The following is a 17,277-nucleotide window of genomic DNA, read 5'->3' on the forward strand; positions in this document are numbered from 1 at the left end:
TGCACACAATCATTAACGCCCCATGCTGAAGCACCTTTGTAGCGGTATTTGGCTAATAAAGTGGGTTGGGCGCCAGGGGTTGAAAGACCCCACTACAGTTTCTTAAATAATTCAATTAAATGAAAATTTAAGTTTCAACAGATGCATGATTTAATAAAACCAAATCAGATATTCAATCATACAACAGATCAATGAATTAATAAAGAAAAAAACAAAAAGAACAAACTTTAACTTCAACAAATTGTAAGTAAATCCATAAACCAAACAAACTTAAATTTCCAGGCCCAGGCACAATACCTTTTAATTACCTTTTACAAACAAAACCATCAACGGGTGATACATCAACCAACCATAAAGAAATAAATCAAATAAACCACTTCTAAACATACAACAACCAATATTAATCAAATTCCCACAAACATAATATTTCAAGTTCAAATCAAATCACACATTCAAGAACTTATAGAACTCAGTTGTACACTTTACACATAGTAGATATTCCATTTGTGCACGCTGAATCAATTACACATTCAATGCACTTGAAATGTCTCTTAGTTCGTATACGCTAAAGTAGATTTTCCATTTGTGCACGCTGAAGTAATCGGGTAATTAATGCACTCTGAAATGTCTCTCAGTTCGTAAACGCTAAAGTAGATTTTCCATTTGTGCACGCTGAAGTAATCGGGTAATTAATGCACTCTGAAATGTCTCTCAGTTCGTATACGCTAAAGTAGATTTTCCATTTGTGCACGCTGAAGTAATCGGGTAATTAATGCACTCTGAAATGTCTCTCAATTCGTATACGCTAAAGTAGATTTTCCATTTGTGCACGTTGAAGCAATCGTGAACGCAATGCACATTCGTATGGTTACTCTACCATCTCATTAAATCTTTTGGACATACATACACATATACAAGTTAACCAAAACAATATAAATCAAAGAAGAAACATTTGCTTACCCGATCACCCGTCGATGCTACTGGGCCCAGAAAACTGCAACACAAATCCCGATCACGATAGTGATCAAACATTCAAACAAAAAGAAAGAAAAAACCCAAAACAAATAGGCAACTCGAGCGCCAAAAAACAAAAATAAACCCGCGCCTCACTCCACAAACAAACCCGAGCGCATAATACGTTCACCATGCATCGCAAATACAACCTCCGCCAAAATCATAAACTCTTCCATTCATAAATATTGCCGCTTCAACGTCCGCATCAAAAACATACTCGCACTTTCGATGCCGTGACTAACTTTAAAGAACACTGCCACTACCTCAGAGCAAGACCACGCAGCAGGAAAACGCATATTGAGCTACAAAAACGAACTCGAAGCAACAAATACGCAGCGCGCTCTCTACACACACACACTCAGTCAGCATGACCTCTCAGTGACCCGGAATCACCTGCATGCTGACTGCGTGACAAGGAATGAATGAGAGAGAGAGCGAGAAACCCATCCAAGGCGCTCTAAATAACGTTGCATCAGCTGACAGTAGTAACCCAATCAGACGTCACTCATATAATAATACGGAAAATTCTAATGACGATCGTCACACCTTTGCGAATGCGATTTCAAATAATTGTTTCTTTAATTCATGTGTCAACATCATTGGATTTATTCTTGAAACTCCCATTACTTCCTTGAATCTTAGTATTATCCGAAATCCTAATTTGGCTTTTTCTCCAACCCCTTCCTCCTTACTCGCTAGCGAATTACTTTCCGATGCGTCCTCCTTACCTTTTTTCCTTTTCCCGTATCGTCCTTCTATTTGTGTCCATCCTATATCCATATCATCCTCTTCCTCCTCTTTACCACTATTCTCGCGTCTCCGATCCATTCCCAACTTTATCTTCTCGGGATCTATTCTTTGGATTATTTTGAATGTTTGAATTCGCCGCCATTACTCTGTCCGACCGCCAAAAGGACTAGACCTTTCTTGGATGCTTCTTTTGTACCAAATCATAATTACAATCACCTGTTGACATTATCTGTTTCAAATCACATCATTATTTAACCAATTTACCTGATTACTAGCCCTAAATTACTTTTGTCCCAATTTTTTTTTTTTTTTTTTTGATTGTGCTGCAGGACAAGAAAGAATGTTAATTTGTGTAGCAGATCACATGGTGTTATTATTAATGATTTTTATTTTTTTATTATCCAAACATATAATCTTGGGGTGTATTTGAAAGAGGATTTAGGGGGGTGTCCTGCTGGTTCCACATCTGCCCCATCCATTCTCCCAGGTAGGCATTTTTTGACTATTCCTTTAGTACAGGGGTATGTAGCTGAACTTAACTGGCTGCATTTGGTCTTCCCAATGGTAAGTTTCCTACTTATTAGACAGTGACAAGCAGAGTGTGATCACAGTTTAAAAAAAAAAAATGCAGTTTGATTTTTTACATTGACTACAAGTTCAACATCACAATAAAAATATTCCTTTAACTGAAAAAACACCAGTTAAGCATACTTTACCAATTCCATACCCATTAAGGCCTTACTCTTCAAGCACTATCCCCACAGTTGACAAGTTGATAATAGACAAAAGTATGGCTTTTATTAATCTAGAACAAAATACATCAATACAAAAAAGAAAAAAAAAAACTTTAATGAACTGAGAATGACGTTAATGAAAATTAACTTTAACCCTTTATTCCCTGCAGCCGAATCTCCAACTGTCAGCGATCATCATCTTTGCGTCCTGATCAGTCCCCTGATCCCCCGCACCTTCTCTAGTGTGTGGAGGGAAAGCACGTGCACATTTACCCGCAACTCGAAGTACATATTTGGTGATGTATCGTATTGACGTTGATGCGATCAAATAAAAGATCCGAACCCACCTCGATTCATTTATTCGACTTTAAATCAACTATTTTGTTAAAGAATCGATAGTTTTAAACAAGGTGCACTTTTAGATTTAAACCTCAGCTGGATGTTTTTATTCACTTAGAGCTGTGTTACACACTGCATCAAAGGTAATTTTTTAAAAACCTATAATAGGGCCTCTTAACCTGTGGTCAGGGTGGCACAGTCAGCTTTTTGAGTATTGATTTCTTTCCAGCATTCTACTTTGCTACATTTACAAATTAAACTAAGTTGACCAGATAAAATATGGAATATTTTGAGTTTAAATCGTCTGCAATGAAATACAAGTCAAAGTAAATGAAGAAATCATTACTTTCTTTTTCATTTGTGTTTTCCGTACTGTTCCAACTTTTTTCTTGCAACCTCTCATAATGCTAGGTTGTTGTCACCTAATTTGAGTCCTAATTGGACAAAACAGTTCTTAGCTTTTCTGCTTTTTTTTTTTTTATGTGTTTATTCTTATTCAATTAAACAACATTTGTTCCATTTGAAACTCTGATTGTGGTTCCATATATTTTTAGGATAATTAACAATTATGGTGTTTTTTTTTTTTTTTAATAGAGTTGATCAAAAACATTATATTAATTAAACGTATATACTGTGCACTGCTAATATTGAGGTTCTTTAAATAATATATATATATATATATATATATATATATATATATATATATATATATATATATATGTGTGTGTGTGTGTGTGTGTGTGTGTGGTTTCTTAAATAACCACTTGAAGATCAGTTTACACTTTAATAATGTAAATAAACTTTTTTTTACTGTAACAAACCTTTAAAACCTGACTTCCTATATGGCTGATGCACATAACTAAATGGTTAGTTGTCTTAAGAACCTTAAGAAGAGATTCTAAGAAAATCTGTATGAAAAATTTTATTGTTGAATGATGGTTTTTCATCAATTTCTTAAAGTCTCTCAAACTTCCTGAGATCCAGTCAGGAAATGAGAGAACAAGTTAAGTATCATCATCGTAGCAGTGATATGAACAGTGAAATTTCTGATTGCCAAAAAAATGCCATGTAGACAAAAACAGAAGCACATCAGACAGGGCTCATTTGACATCAGACAATAAAGCAAAAAGCACATAGCCACCAACCACACTACTTATTAAACAAACAAACAAATGCAATGTAATGAGGATGCGTTATATATCACGCTGATAGACAATGAAGACAGAGGTGGTTATCTTTACTCAAAACAATGTCACTAATCACAAGGGGAATTCTAAGGGTTTATGCATATGCTGTTGTGATCTTCATACACAGCAATGTGAGTATCAGTAGTGTAGCATTCGACCTCACTAGAAGTTCGCTCGCTGTACAAACGGTGGGAGAGTATACAGATACACAGTTCATATAGTTGGTAGTAAATCTTTTAGTAAACACAATTCAGGTGTAAGCATTTGATCTCACAAGGTGTTCCCTCTCATTACCCACTGCAGGTGAATCCTCAGGTACACAGTTCATCAAGTTGGTGGAGAATCTTCTGGTAAAAACTCCACAAGTGTAGGCGTTCTACTAGATCGGTGAGAAGGATCAGTAAGCAGATAAAGATCATCCGTAGGTGAGTATACAAGCACACAGTTCATCAGAGTGATAGCAGATCGTCTAGTAAACATCAGATAAGAATAATCACAACCAGGGCTTTACATTAACACCCGAATCTACCCAATCTAACATTAACATTAACACCCGAATCTACCCGAAATCTACCCAAATACGGGTAGATTTCAGCTTTGGCGGGTTAGACGGACACTCCCACTAGCCACTTTGGCTGGTTGAAAATAATTTTTAAATTGTAGTTTTCCTAAAAGCAGGGTTCAAAAATACAAGGATGGCCCAATGTGCGTGCAAATGTGATCTTAGAATTAAGAAGTAAAATAATTGTAATCACGCGAGCAGAAGAAAGCAAATGAATACCTAATGAGAGTATGATGATCACTCGCGCTAACAGCTGATGTGATGCGCGCGACTCCTTAAACGTGTGGGCGCTCCCTAATCGTGAAGCAACCGTGTCTGGAACAGGTTCTGGAAACGCAACTGTCATCGGTTCTCTTTCAAATAAACCAGACCAAAAATGATGAACATGCATCCCCAATCATGATGCTTTTAATAGCTCAAAATGTGTCGTTTTGGAAGCAGCACCGGTTGCTTTCACTTTGAACAGGTTATTAAATGACCTAAAGTTAACCGAGAGCATATCATTCTTTCATTATCACACACAAAATTTCATTCAGAATGTTTCACCTGCTTTTATTTGCTTACGGTTTTATTTGCTTTTATTTTTGTTAAAATGGTTTAATTAAAATTGTTTTACAACATTGCTTTAATGGGAGATAAACTCTCCATTTATGTGCAGTTAACTGGTGATTTGAGAGATCTTTAGCCACGACAGATTACCGTGCATATTTTTGATACATGACAATAGTTATTTTTTAAAAGTCAATTGCTTTTCTTTCTTTTTTAAGAAATGTTTTGTTAAATAAAAAGTATTGTATGCAGCTATATTTTGCTTGTTTTGACAAATTAAAAATTTGTGGCTAAGAAATAATTATTGTTTTGTGTGGTTATAGAGATAAATTTGGTATATTGTTAATTTTGAGCACTAAAAAAAGTCTTGTAAAAATAAAAACTAATTGCAATATAATACTATGAATCCATGACCCATTTGCTCATGCTCATTAAGCAAACTCATACTCCACACACAAAAATTGAAATGAATGAGGAGGCATGTGGACATAACACAAAAATTAAATCAAGTAATTTTAGCATGTCAAAGTCAAATGCATATAAAATATATTTTCCCAACAACAAATTGTGGCTAGTGAAGATACAGAGTGGCTAGTAACATTGGAAAACTACTAGCCACAGTGGCCGGTGATTAAAAAAGTTAATGTAAAGCCCTGATCACAACCCTTGATCATTATGAAGGACTCGAAGACTCATAAGAAATATATATGGAAGAAAGTGAGAAGACGAAGGCGCAAAGGTGAAGACAACTATCTGACTTCAATACCGACCGACGAGTAAACCGAGAAGGTGGGTTTTTATAGTGTCCATGGGTAATGGGGAACAGGTGTAAGTTGTTAGAAGTCTGGTGAAGGTTCACGGCATTGGATGGAGGTGGTATGTGAGGGAGAACGTTGATTGGGTGAGCAGGAACAAGCCGGGGATGTGATTAGCCTAAAGCTATGGTCACACTGGGCTTTTTCTCCCATAGACTCCCATTCATACGCACACAAATACGTCAGATCGGAAAGGGTCATGCGTTAAGTTTCGCAGGTTGCTATGGTGCAAAGTTCAAGCTTGGTGAACTCTGACCTACGAAATCGCATCATTTGACTGTGGGAGACCAATCGAGGATCAAAACATGACCTCTCTGGACAGACATTTAAAACATAGAGCAATCACTCGCTTTCTTAATGTCTAATAATCTTGTTTATTCCCACCCCTTTTCGCAGCGCCACAAGGCTTTACTTTACTGTGTCCCTTTCACGGCAGGGGCGTTGCTAGTGTCGAAAGGGATAAGGGGCTTAGCCCCAAAGACCCCCCAATCAACCCCAATCCCCCGCCCCCACATATTTAAAAAACTATGTTCTAATTCACCCCGCTAAAATACCACCACTTTCATAAGGTAATCTACTTTTATAATATATTGATAAATGGTTTAATAATAAATAGGGTTTTTGAGTTGACAGTCTTTTAACAATAAATTTTGAAGCTTTGTGACTTGTAACACCAAAAAGGAAAAAAAAAAAAACATTGATAAATTATTATTTATTATTTATTACCCCACTTCTCATTTACTAGTCTGTTGTGAGCCATATCATACCTCTTGAGCCTCTGATCTCCTCCTGATTTACAGTTTCTGTTTGTTTTTTGAAAATGTAATTTTCTGCATGTCCTTAAATCTGATAATATGATTTATTTTATAGTGTGAGTTGTTATCCAATGTGATACAAAGCTACAAACATCTTCATTTGGACAGAGTGATTATCGAGGTTTAGTGTTGTCAAGGTACTGGAATTTCTAAATTCAATACCTTGCAAAATATTAATATTCCATAGGCTACTATTTTTGACATAATAGCAATTTTATCAAAAATAGTACAAAAAATAAAAATGAAGATCTATATGCTTGAAATGAGTTTACTTCAAATTTCTTTAGAGGGAGATTTTTTCAGTTTTCCTCAAAATAAGGTGATGTGGGCATTGTAGCATCTACTGCCTGTTTTATTCATACATTGAGCAGAAATTCCATATAAGCCTCACAAAAGTAGTGGATCATTCCAGGAAATCCTTAATATGGTTGAAGCCATCCAGCTATTGCTGTAGTTCAATGAAAAATAAGATCTAAAAAACATAAAAAGGCTTTAACTGATTTACACGACTACGATAATAAATGTTTATACAGTTTAAATCAGAATTATTATTCCCCTTTGAATTTTATTTTATTCTTTAAATATTTCCCAAATGATGTTGAACAGAGCAAGGAAATTTCCACTGTAGGTCTGATAATATTTTTTTCTTTTGAAGAAATTCTTATTTGTTTTATTTCGGCTAGAATAAGAGCAGTTTTACATAAAAAAAACCCTTTAGGGTCAAAATTATTAGCCCCTTTAAGCAAATTTTTTTTCAGATAGTCTACAGAACAAACCATCATTATACAATTAATTGCCTAATTACCCTAACCTGCCTTTAAATGTCACTTTAAGCTGTATAGAAGTGTCTTGAAAAATGTCTAGTCAAATATTATTTACTGTCATCATGGCAAAGATAAAATAAATAAGTTATTAGAAATTAGTCATTAATACTATTATGTTCAGAAATGTGTTGAAAGAATCTTCTCTTCGTTAAACAAAAATTAGGGGAAAAAAAACAGGGGAGCTAATAGTTCAACTGTGGCTAATCAGACTTCAACTGTATGTCTTCCAGCCATCTCAGGTATTTTCATAAGAATAAAGTCGATTTATAACTCCGTGCTAACTGATATAGCATGTTATAATAGAAGCTATAAAATAATATGCTAGATGCATGAACTGTAGATTACAGAAACATGTGACTGGCTATATCATATCTAGATAAATATGCCTAGATATCTATATCATATCTAGAAAGCTAGAACAATTACCATTTTTCTAATTCGCATGTATGCATTGATATGATGCACATTTTATCCATTACAGTTATTTTATTTCACCAAAACTACACACATTTTATATTGTGGAAACAAATGTTAAGCTTCATCAGTAGTCAGAACTAATTATAGTTTCGCAAAAGAGTTGTATTATTACCTCATCATTACCCCATCCTCTTCAAAATAATGAATAAATGAAGTGCAGTGGCGGAATTTTTTTAAACATCATGTGACAACAGTGCCACTCCCACCTGCCGGTAGATACAGGTACTGCTGAACAGCTGACCCGACATAAACACTGCGTTAGGTGGAATGTGCGTGATGTACGCTGTAATTTTCGGTACTTAGATAACAAATTAAATGTTATACACCATGTTTTTATTTAAGTGCAACATATTGCAAAAGATCAGGGGCTTTTGACAATGCATCAGAGAAGATTCCATAGAGCCCAGCAGCAGATTAGGCATTCCAGAAAATGAAAGAGGCCCCAATATCTTCCACAGTACTGCATGCACCTCGTTTTGGCTGCACCTTTATCCCCCAGACTTGCGCTTCTGACTTATTTTTGTGAGTCCAAAGTTGTCCCCTGCAGAGACAAAATATGCGGACATCGAGGAAGTCATGGCTATAAAGTGGGCAGTCCTAAATCTGAAGTACAATTATTTGTTTATAGGTTTCTAAAGTACAGAAAGAAATGAATGTGACCAGATTAATTGTGGAAGGCATGCCACATGTCACAATGGACATGATCATTTAACTGAAGTCTGGAAAAACAATCTTCACTTATACAGATGAAACCTGTGTTCTGTCTCAGAGAGCATTTTGCCTACCAAACAGGCAAAATACATCACATGCATTACACTTGTGGATATGTTGCACTGTATGTATTGCTGCTCTTTTCTTCTGTTGTTTTTCATGTAATTCACTACTGACTCTAGACTGAGTGCAGTGATGAGTTGTGGTTTTACCTGTAGCTCTTTGTTACGGCCCTATGTATGTGCCTGTGATGTTTTGCTTGTGATTGCTCTCTCTTGATCTGTCAATTTTCTTAAGATTGCTCATTGCAGATTCCCGTTTGTTCATGAAAATGTTAATGTGTGTGTTTTGGCTTGTGTTGTGTGATATTATGTTGATTTGACTTTAGAGTTTGATTTTGTTTTTGTCTCAGTTGTAGTATGCTGTGTAACATGAAATTAGCTCATTTTATGAATATTAATAATCAACAATAACGGTTTATTCTTAATTATTAATATTCCGGCTTAAGCTTCAGTCAGTTTGGTCAAACAAACATATGATTGTAAATGATCATGCTCGCGCGACCGAGCGGATTCCCAGATCATGAATATTAATAATCAACAATAACGAATTATTATTAATCATTAATATTCCGGATCAATTTATTGTTAATTTGACCAAACAAGCACAAGCAGAGCCGCCGCTCTTTCGAGCGGACACGGTAATCTATTCATTTAGAAAAAGGGAATTTAATTGCTACTTCTTGTGAAGTAGATTAATCATTCAAAAGTTTTAAACAACTTATAATAGCTAGGCAGGGGAATCTGTATTTCAGTGACATTTTCTCGTGAGGCAAACAATACAATTCATTTGATTATAAATGGAATTTATTGACTAGTCAGATTTAACAAACAAACAAACGCACAAACATACATTAAACACAGAACAAAAGGTAAACCACGTGGAGATATCGGGTCTATAGAACATGTAACAGCAAAGAGAAATGGTAAAGCTAGGAAGTATAGATTTCAGATAAAAGAGTGACAAACTTTCAGTTCCACACGCAGCATTACGGACCACCAAGGTTATAAAACACACCTTTTTGATAAAAGGGGCACAGCTTAATCGCATGACTAAAATCACCTGGTCTCTCATGTCTGGAGGTCTCTCTTATGCGTCTCTCTTCTGTTGTGATGAAAACTACTCTTGATGTCCTTTGATGCGTGGAGTTTGTAATGCAGTTCGGACAAACACGATCGCAAACTTTAAACTGAATTTACTTTGCCGGAAAATAAAGAAAGCGTGGTGGGAAAAAGTCCATGCGGCTATGAAGAGCCGTGTGGCCCTTAAAGGGACCACCGTCAATGATGTTCCTTTTTGGGACGTTCTCTTTCTGCCCAGATGTTTGGGGGGAAGTGTGCTTATACCTGCGGGTCACGTGACAACCCGTACAGCATTCTGACCAATGATTTCAGGGGAAATTTTGCGCGCGAACCTTCCTTTGTCTCTGGGCTGCGCGTATGCAAATTTGAGCGCCCGCCTAAAGCATGCGGACAGGCATTTAATACAGGGCTTTAAAGAATAAAGCAATGCGAGTTATGGTCTCGATCTATGCATCATGTGTTATAAAATGTCGAGGGCATTCTATTGACACCAAACATTCTACAAGTACACCAACATTAAAGGTACATTCACATAGTTCCCATATCCTTACATCATTGATGCTGTTAAAAAGGCCTGAAAGTACGAATGTGTATAGTCTATATCAGGGATTGTACACATTACAAAAGTTAAATGAAATTAAACAAGAGATTTGGGTTCTAAATGTCTTTGTTTAATTTTGAGGAATGTCTTGTCTGTGAGCAGAACGTTGGCTAAAGAGGTTTTTTTTTTTTTTCTTTCCTATCTTATTTGTCATGTTCTTTTGAAGTAGGCAGAGAGTGGTTCTGTGAAGTCTCCCAGACTTGTTAACATGTCACCACGCATTACTAAGCCAGACTTTTCGTCGCCAAGTGATTTTATTGTCCTGGCGATTCACCCAGATTGTTTTCTGGAATGTTAAATGGAATGTTTATCTCCAGAATGCAGGTTACAATATGTTACAGCTGTTACCATTTTGCATGTACTTGTTCCATGATTCCTGATCATTGTACTGTCATTTGCAATTACAGGGGGCAATGCCGAGTAGTGACAAAAACGGATGAAGAAGTCAGTGGAGTTGCACGGTTTAGTTGCAAAATAGATGAATAAAATTGTATATAAAATAACTTGGCCGACCCCCATTTCTACCATCTTGCCAACAAAATCTTGTTGTGACATAGCATCGTTTAATGGGATCTCGATAACTGTATCAGTCCATAGACAGATACACTTGGCTCTCTTAAGCGAGTCACTAGCTGCATCTTAAATGGCACACTATACAATATGCACTATGTACTTATGTACATACTCACTTAACAGCATAGTATATGTATGTAGTGTCATCCCAAATGACACCTGCATGGTGGAGAGTATCCTGTCTGGCTGTATCACCACCTGGTATGAAAACTGCACCAGCAGCAATCGCAAAGGCCAACGTAGGATTGTGCGAACTGCTGGATGCTTAGTAGCAGGGGAACTTCCCTCCATCCAGGACATTTAAACCAGGCGGTGCATGAGGAAAGCCAAGAGAATCATCAGCGACTTCAGCCACCCAAGCCATAGACTTTTTTTCTCTGCTACCCTCAGGCAAACGATTCCGCAGCATCCGGTCACGCACAAGCCGACTGAAGGAAAGCTTCCCTCAGACTATCAGGATGACGAACACTTAACACACCCCACACTGATGCTTCCATACCCCTCACTGCACACCATCAATATGTAGCATGCACTGCGCTTTAACCAATCCATACTTGAAACAATACTGCCTACAACTATGGGTACACCTATACATTGTACTTATCGCTGTCAATTTGACATTTTTCGTTATTTTTTTATTTTTTTTATTGTTTTTTTTTATTATGCTGTTGTATTTTGCTCTGTCGTTGTATTTGCACTGTATCTGCATTTTGTACTGTCTGAAGCCAGCACCTAAGCTTTTCACTCATCATAGCACTCATGCTGCTTATGATGTGACAATAAAAGGGATTTGATTTGATTTTAAAGCACTAATGTTTTTTTTTTTATTTAACAAAAATTCAAACCATTTCCCTGATGATGTTTGACGGTCGCCAAATCAGTGAAAAAATGACCAAACTATCAAATAATAACTTTTAGGAGTATAAGCGCATTAATCACTCGCTATAATCACTCTCACTCTCACTGGTGCTATAATCACTCTCATAGGAGAATTCTTTCACCACACAAAAAAAAGTTATCCAACATGTGAACCCGATAGCTCTGCCCCTAGCGATACTTAAGCAAACCTGCAGGCGTTGAGTGTGTGAAGTGTCCAACATTACACACTTCATTTTACTGCACTCTAAAAAGGAATGTGTTGAAAACAACACAACATGTGTTATTTTCAACACATGTCCTAAGTGTGCTCAGGGACAACACATGTTGAGTTAAATTTAACACACAAAATGTGTCATAAAATGTAACACATTAATGTGCAGCATAAGTTGACACACAGATGTGTTATTTTTGTTTGTGTTTAACACAACTGTGTGTTACTATTCATTTTTTGTAATTTTAAATGTAAAAAATATTATAAATGTAAAATCAATATACAAAATCTCACAGGAAACATTAAACACTGTTCACATACTGTTTAATTTTCCCAAATGCATTCAAATGTTTTACAGCAATTCATTGTACATAATATAAAAACTCACTTTATAAAAGTATTCATTAAATTGAACTCGTATCTGTTACGCATGCCAATAAAATGTCAAATATGTATGAAACATATCCATTTTCAAAATTATTCTCTAGTGAAAGAAATTAATAACCATAGCACACTGATTATACATTCACCCACATGTAAGGTGCTTGTCTTAACAAAATAAATCATTGTCAAATATAGTCAAAACACTTCAAACATTTAGGTAACCCTTTATAGTAACGACACAATATAAATTATTTATTAAGCATTAGCAAGTACAGTAGTTGATTCACTATTTGTTAAGCATTAAATCTACATTATAAGACATTAGTAATGGGTTTCTAAATACAGCTACAAAGGCTGTTTTCTTGACTTATAAGCACATTTATAATGTGCCTAACAATTGTACTTTTATAATTCATACTTTCAAATACAAATGGTTTGTAAATAATGCAGTCCTTAATTTAGTAGTGAAAAAATAATCAGAAGCAAAGTGTGAAGGTACAATTATTAAGCACATTAAACATTTACTTATAAGTCAAGAATACAGCATTTGTAAACCGCTAATGTCTTATAATGTAGAGTAAACGCTTTACAAATTAATGAATTCACCATTTGCTAATGCTTAATAAATGATTTATAGTGTGTAGTTATTATAAAGTGTTACCAAAGTTTCAATCACTAACATGTTTAAAACAATATTTTGTATTTAGGAGATACATACTGCTGATCACAAAATGACAAAATGTCTAGAGGTCTGTAATCTATTAAGTCCCCAGGCAGCAAAGCAAAGAGAAAACGATTTGTTCTGATGACACTGAAGAAAAAAATATGTTCATCAAAATACTTAACTCTTAAAACTCTCGTTCCCCGTGTGTCCTGACTCTTCAGAAGGGCATGAATTAATTTTAAAATGATCTGTTGAGATGTTTTAAAAAGGAATTTAAATTATGATATGTTCTAGGGCAACGATTTTGACTACAAATTAAAGTTAGGTTGTGACTATCAGAGAGTGCATGCATTTCCCTTAAATGCCAAATTACAAAATCATTTTAAAGACACTTTAGATAGGTGTACATGCTTATTTCAATTAGGTACAAGACTGCACCTTAGCAATTAATTCCATGACCTTTGATCGTGTGCAAGATGACTGTGACAAGGACAAGTCATATATATATATATATATATATATATATATATATATATATATATATATATATATATATATATATATATATATATATATACTCAAAAAAAAAAAACAGAAGACAGTTGGCATGGATACTGAAGATTGCACAGCCAGAAGAATTTGAAAAGTCTGTCTACAGCACAGGTCAGGCTTTCAGGATCGAGTGGAAGAGCAAAAGAGTCATTCTTTGCCACAGCTAAAAGTACACGTACACGTACAAGGATCCATGTCCGAGACAACCAATAGAAACCAACTGCGGCTGAGCTGACTTCAGGGTCCCTTTCATGGATTCAGTGAGCAAAGATGTAACGGTGGTACCAGCCTTCAGGAATGAAACAATAAAAAGCATAAGAAAATGTTGCTGCATTAGAAACATTTTATTTATCATAAGCTAAACCAATAAAAACTATACCGGCACTTGCTCCAACAGGTAGGACACAGCAGAAGTCACACAGCATTTACTCCCAGCAACACTTCTCCCAGAGGCAGTGGGTGGAAGAAGATGAATAAGGATCTTTAACAGCTCATCTTGAAGTGAAGATACATGTCACATGCAAAATAAGAATTTAAACAAAATATATTAGAAATTAATATCTTTAATAGAATATTAATATTCACATTAAGTTTTATCTTTTAAACTATTTTTAGAAAAGTGTGCACATGCAACAGATATTTTGGCTGAAACTCATACCATCATGCTGATTGTCAGCCATCTTCAGTAAGAGTCTGATGTCAATAGTCTTCTCCAAGATGCTATTTCTTTGAGTTCTGGAATTATCGTCCCTTCCCTTTTCTGGATAAACAAGTCTTCGTTCCTATCTGTGAGCTTGGAAAATTCAATGTCCATCTTTAAAGAAAGAAAGAAATCAGAAACAAAGAAATATTAATATTACAATTATGAAATAAATGTCTGTGTAAAGTTCTGTCTTAGTTGAGCATGTCTATTACCAAAGCTGGCATGTCAAGAAATCTGGGATAGTCCTTGAAGATTTCAGCAAGAGATTTTGAAGGGATTTTGTTGTTATCCATCTTCTTCTGTAACTGAAGGTTTGATTGATTGCAGTCTTTATTGATGATAAATTGTCTGGTCGCATCTTCTTTATCAGAGACAACAACTCACTTGGTACGGTTTCATCTGGACTTGGTGAAGAAGGTTGCGGTGTACAATGATGATGTTTTAAACTGTACACCCATTGGCTCTGTTGAAGCCTCCGTCCGACTGTGTGATGGCCTAGCAAAAAAAAAAAATCCTCCTGACATTAGTAATGTAAAAACAGAACTAATGAAAGTCAAATAAATGAGCAACTTATATACACATTCCTAATAAATTCAGTTTATAATGTAAAAACATTCTTACATTCTCATGTCCCTCATTTTCACCAAAGGGCACCTGAGGGGAACAATGACAGAATCTCTTTTGCTAGTACCAGCTTTTCTATACCAGAAGGATAGCTAAAAAAAGTAAAAAAACAAATACAGTTGCATAAATTGCTTATACACAAACATTGACAAACAAAAAATTGACCAAACAGTGGTACTTCAGAATTGATTGGGATAAATTGTTAAATGTATTTATTTGAAATATTTTTTAAATGTAGAATTTATTTTAATATATAACTTATTTAAATAAATGTAATTTATTTAATTTGCAAATAAATACATCTTACATGAAATAAACAAACCACATACTCACAATCCATGTTTCTCTACAAGGACACTGACAGCAACTTTTTGACAGTCTTCATGTTCTCTCAGGATTGAAGAGGCTTTTCTTCAAGCAGCGTCAGCAAACTAGTTGTGTTGCCAGTCTGAGTTGAATCTGTTAAAGGACACTAAGAAATGCCAAAACATTTTATTTATTTAAATGTTTACGTTTATCTATAGTAATATAAAGGGAGAAATATATTAATGTTTTACCTGTAATGAGTGCACACTTCTTTCTAATGAGTCCGGGGTGTTGCTTGCAATATAATATATTTGAAATTTGCCAAGCTCCTTTACTCCTGCATTTACATCAGTGTCAATGAACTTGAAAATCTGTCAAATTTCAATATTCAATCAAAAGATAGTTGAGACCTGTTTGACTAAGGCTATCAGATCTCCAACATTGCCATCTGTGAATAGTTTTCTCCATATTTCCTTTCTGTCTATGAAGACAGTTGCAAGAACGCGGTGTAATTTGTTCCTCGACTTCCATCTCCTAAGAGAGAAATTCATACAGCACAATGAGAAAACAAACACCTGTAACTGTGTATGACAATAAAAAGTACACTTTTAAATAGTATGCGACTAGTAGGGTACCACAAAATGGCGCGCAAAATTGAGTACATTAAAGATCTTCATATTTTAGCTATTGTTTATGAATTTGCTCACACCTCGGCGCCATTTGGTGTCTGTACAAAGCACCCAACTAACGTTACGACAAGGGATTTATGTTTAAATTCCTGCCGCAGAGCTTCATATAAGGTTATATATTAAATAACCTTATGATAATAACGTAACGTTAAATGCATAAATTATATCTGGTAGCGTTACCTCGAGTGTCAGAGACGCAGAGGCTTTTTAAAGTGACGGCAACTCTTACACCAAAATGCAGTACATATTTAGGGTAAGTCTTTCGCCTTATATGTAACTTATTATTAACAATTCTGCCAAGTGCCAACGCAGCTTTACAAAAGACGCGCCAGATGCGTTAGCTTGCGCGGCTAAAGTTAATGTTACATGACAGAGTTGCCAAGTCCCGTGTATCAGGAGTACGAAACATGAAAACATAATAAAAGTAACAAAAATAACTTCTTGGACAACTAACACAAAACATTCTCACGCAGAGTGGAAGAAATATTTACTATCGTAGACGAATTTTAATGAATTTCACTCACCTGAGGCAGAGAGGTGCGTTATCCGATAGAGCTCTGGGAAAACGTCAGTTGAAAAAGAACGTCACTGCGCATGCGCGTGCAGAAATTCACAGTATAAACCCCGAAATATAGAATTTTTAGCCACATACTCACAAATGCTTATTTTATATTACCATCATGATAAATAAACTACATAAACTCATAACACAGTGCCATTTGACTACAGGCAAAAATGCATTGTATTCCAACATACTGTTTAAATGTGTTTAACACAGTCATTGTGTAAACAGTTAAGCACAATATTAACACACAATGTGTCCGTAGTAACACAAAATGTGTTACGACCTGTTTAACACATACTTTGTGTAAATTTTTAACACATCACTTTTAAGAGTGTGGCTGAATGAGTGCATCATCTAGGTCAGGGGTCACCAATCCTGGTCCTGGAGGGCCGGTGTCCCTGCAGGGTTTAGTTCCATCTTGCCTCAACACACCTGCCTGGATGTTTCAAGTATACCCAGTAAGACCTTGATTAGCTTGTTCAGGGGTGTTTGATTAGGGTTGGAGCTAAAATCTGCTGGACTCCGGCCCTCCAGGAACAACTTTGGTGACCACTGATCTAGGTAATTAAAGGGCGCTTAATATTTTTAGAGTTTTCAGTGTGAACGC

The 17,277-nt window shown here is 35.7% G+C and overlaps 2 long non-coding RNA genes across 4 annotated transcripts; both read right to left on the bottom strand.

Annotated features, from left to right (window-relative positions):
• Window positions 1-14,495: 14,495 nt before the first annotated feature.
• Window positions 14,496-14,937, bottom strand: LOC141381364 (uncharacterized). The gene is made up of 3 exons (XR_012401373.1): window positions 14,871-14,937; window positions 14,699-14,791; window positions 14,496-14,597 (listed from the first exon to the last, which is right to left on the bottom strand). It is a non-coding gene; the product is annotated as an uncharacterized lncRNA (long non-coding RNA).
• A 14-nt stretch (window positions 14,938-14,951) lies between these two features.
• On the bottom strand, window positions 14,952-16,664 carry LOC101882164 (uncharacterized). 3 transcript variants are annotated; one of them, XR_012401374.1, is made up of 6 exons: window positions 16,630-16,664; window positions 15,827-15,950; window positions 15,668-15,753; window positions 15,444-15,582; window positions 15,108-15,202; window positions 14,952-14,981 (listed from the first exon to the last, which is right to left on the bottom strand). It is a non-coding gene; the product is annotated as an uncharacterized lncRNA (long non-coding RNA). The 3 variants fall into 3 exon arrangements; XR_001798033.3 differs by having other exon boundaries at window positions 15,668-15,950; XR_012401375.1 differs by having other exon boundaries at window positions 15,440-15,582; window positions 15,668-15,950.
• Between the last annotated feature and the right edge of the window lie 613 nt (window positions 16,665-17,277).

The sequence above is a fragment of the Danio rerio genome, chromosome 3 (assembly GCF_049306965.1).
Source record: "Danio rerio strain Tuebingen ecotype United States chromosome 3, GRCz12tu, whole genome shotgun sequence".
In the NCBI taxonomy this organism is placed as follows: Eukaryota; Metazoa; Chordata; class Actinopteri; order Cypriniformes; family Danionidae; genus Danio; species Danio rerio.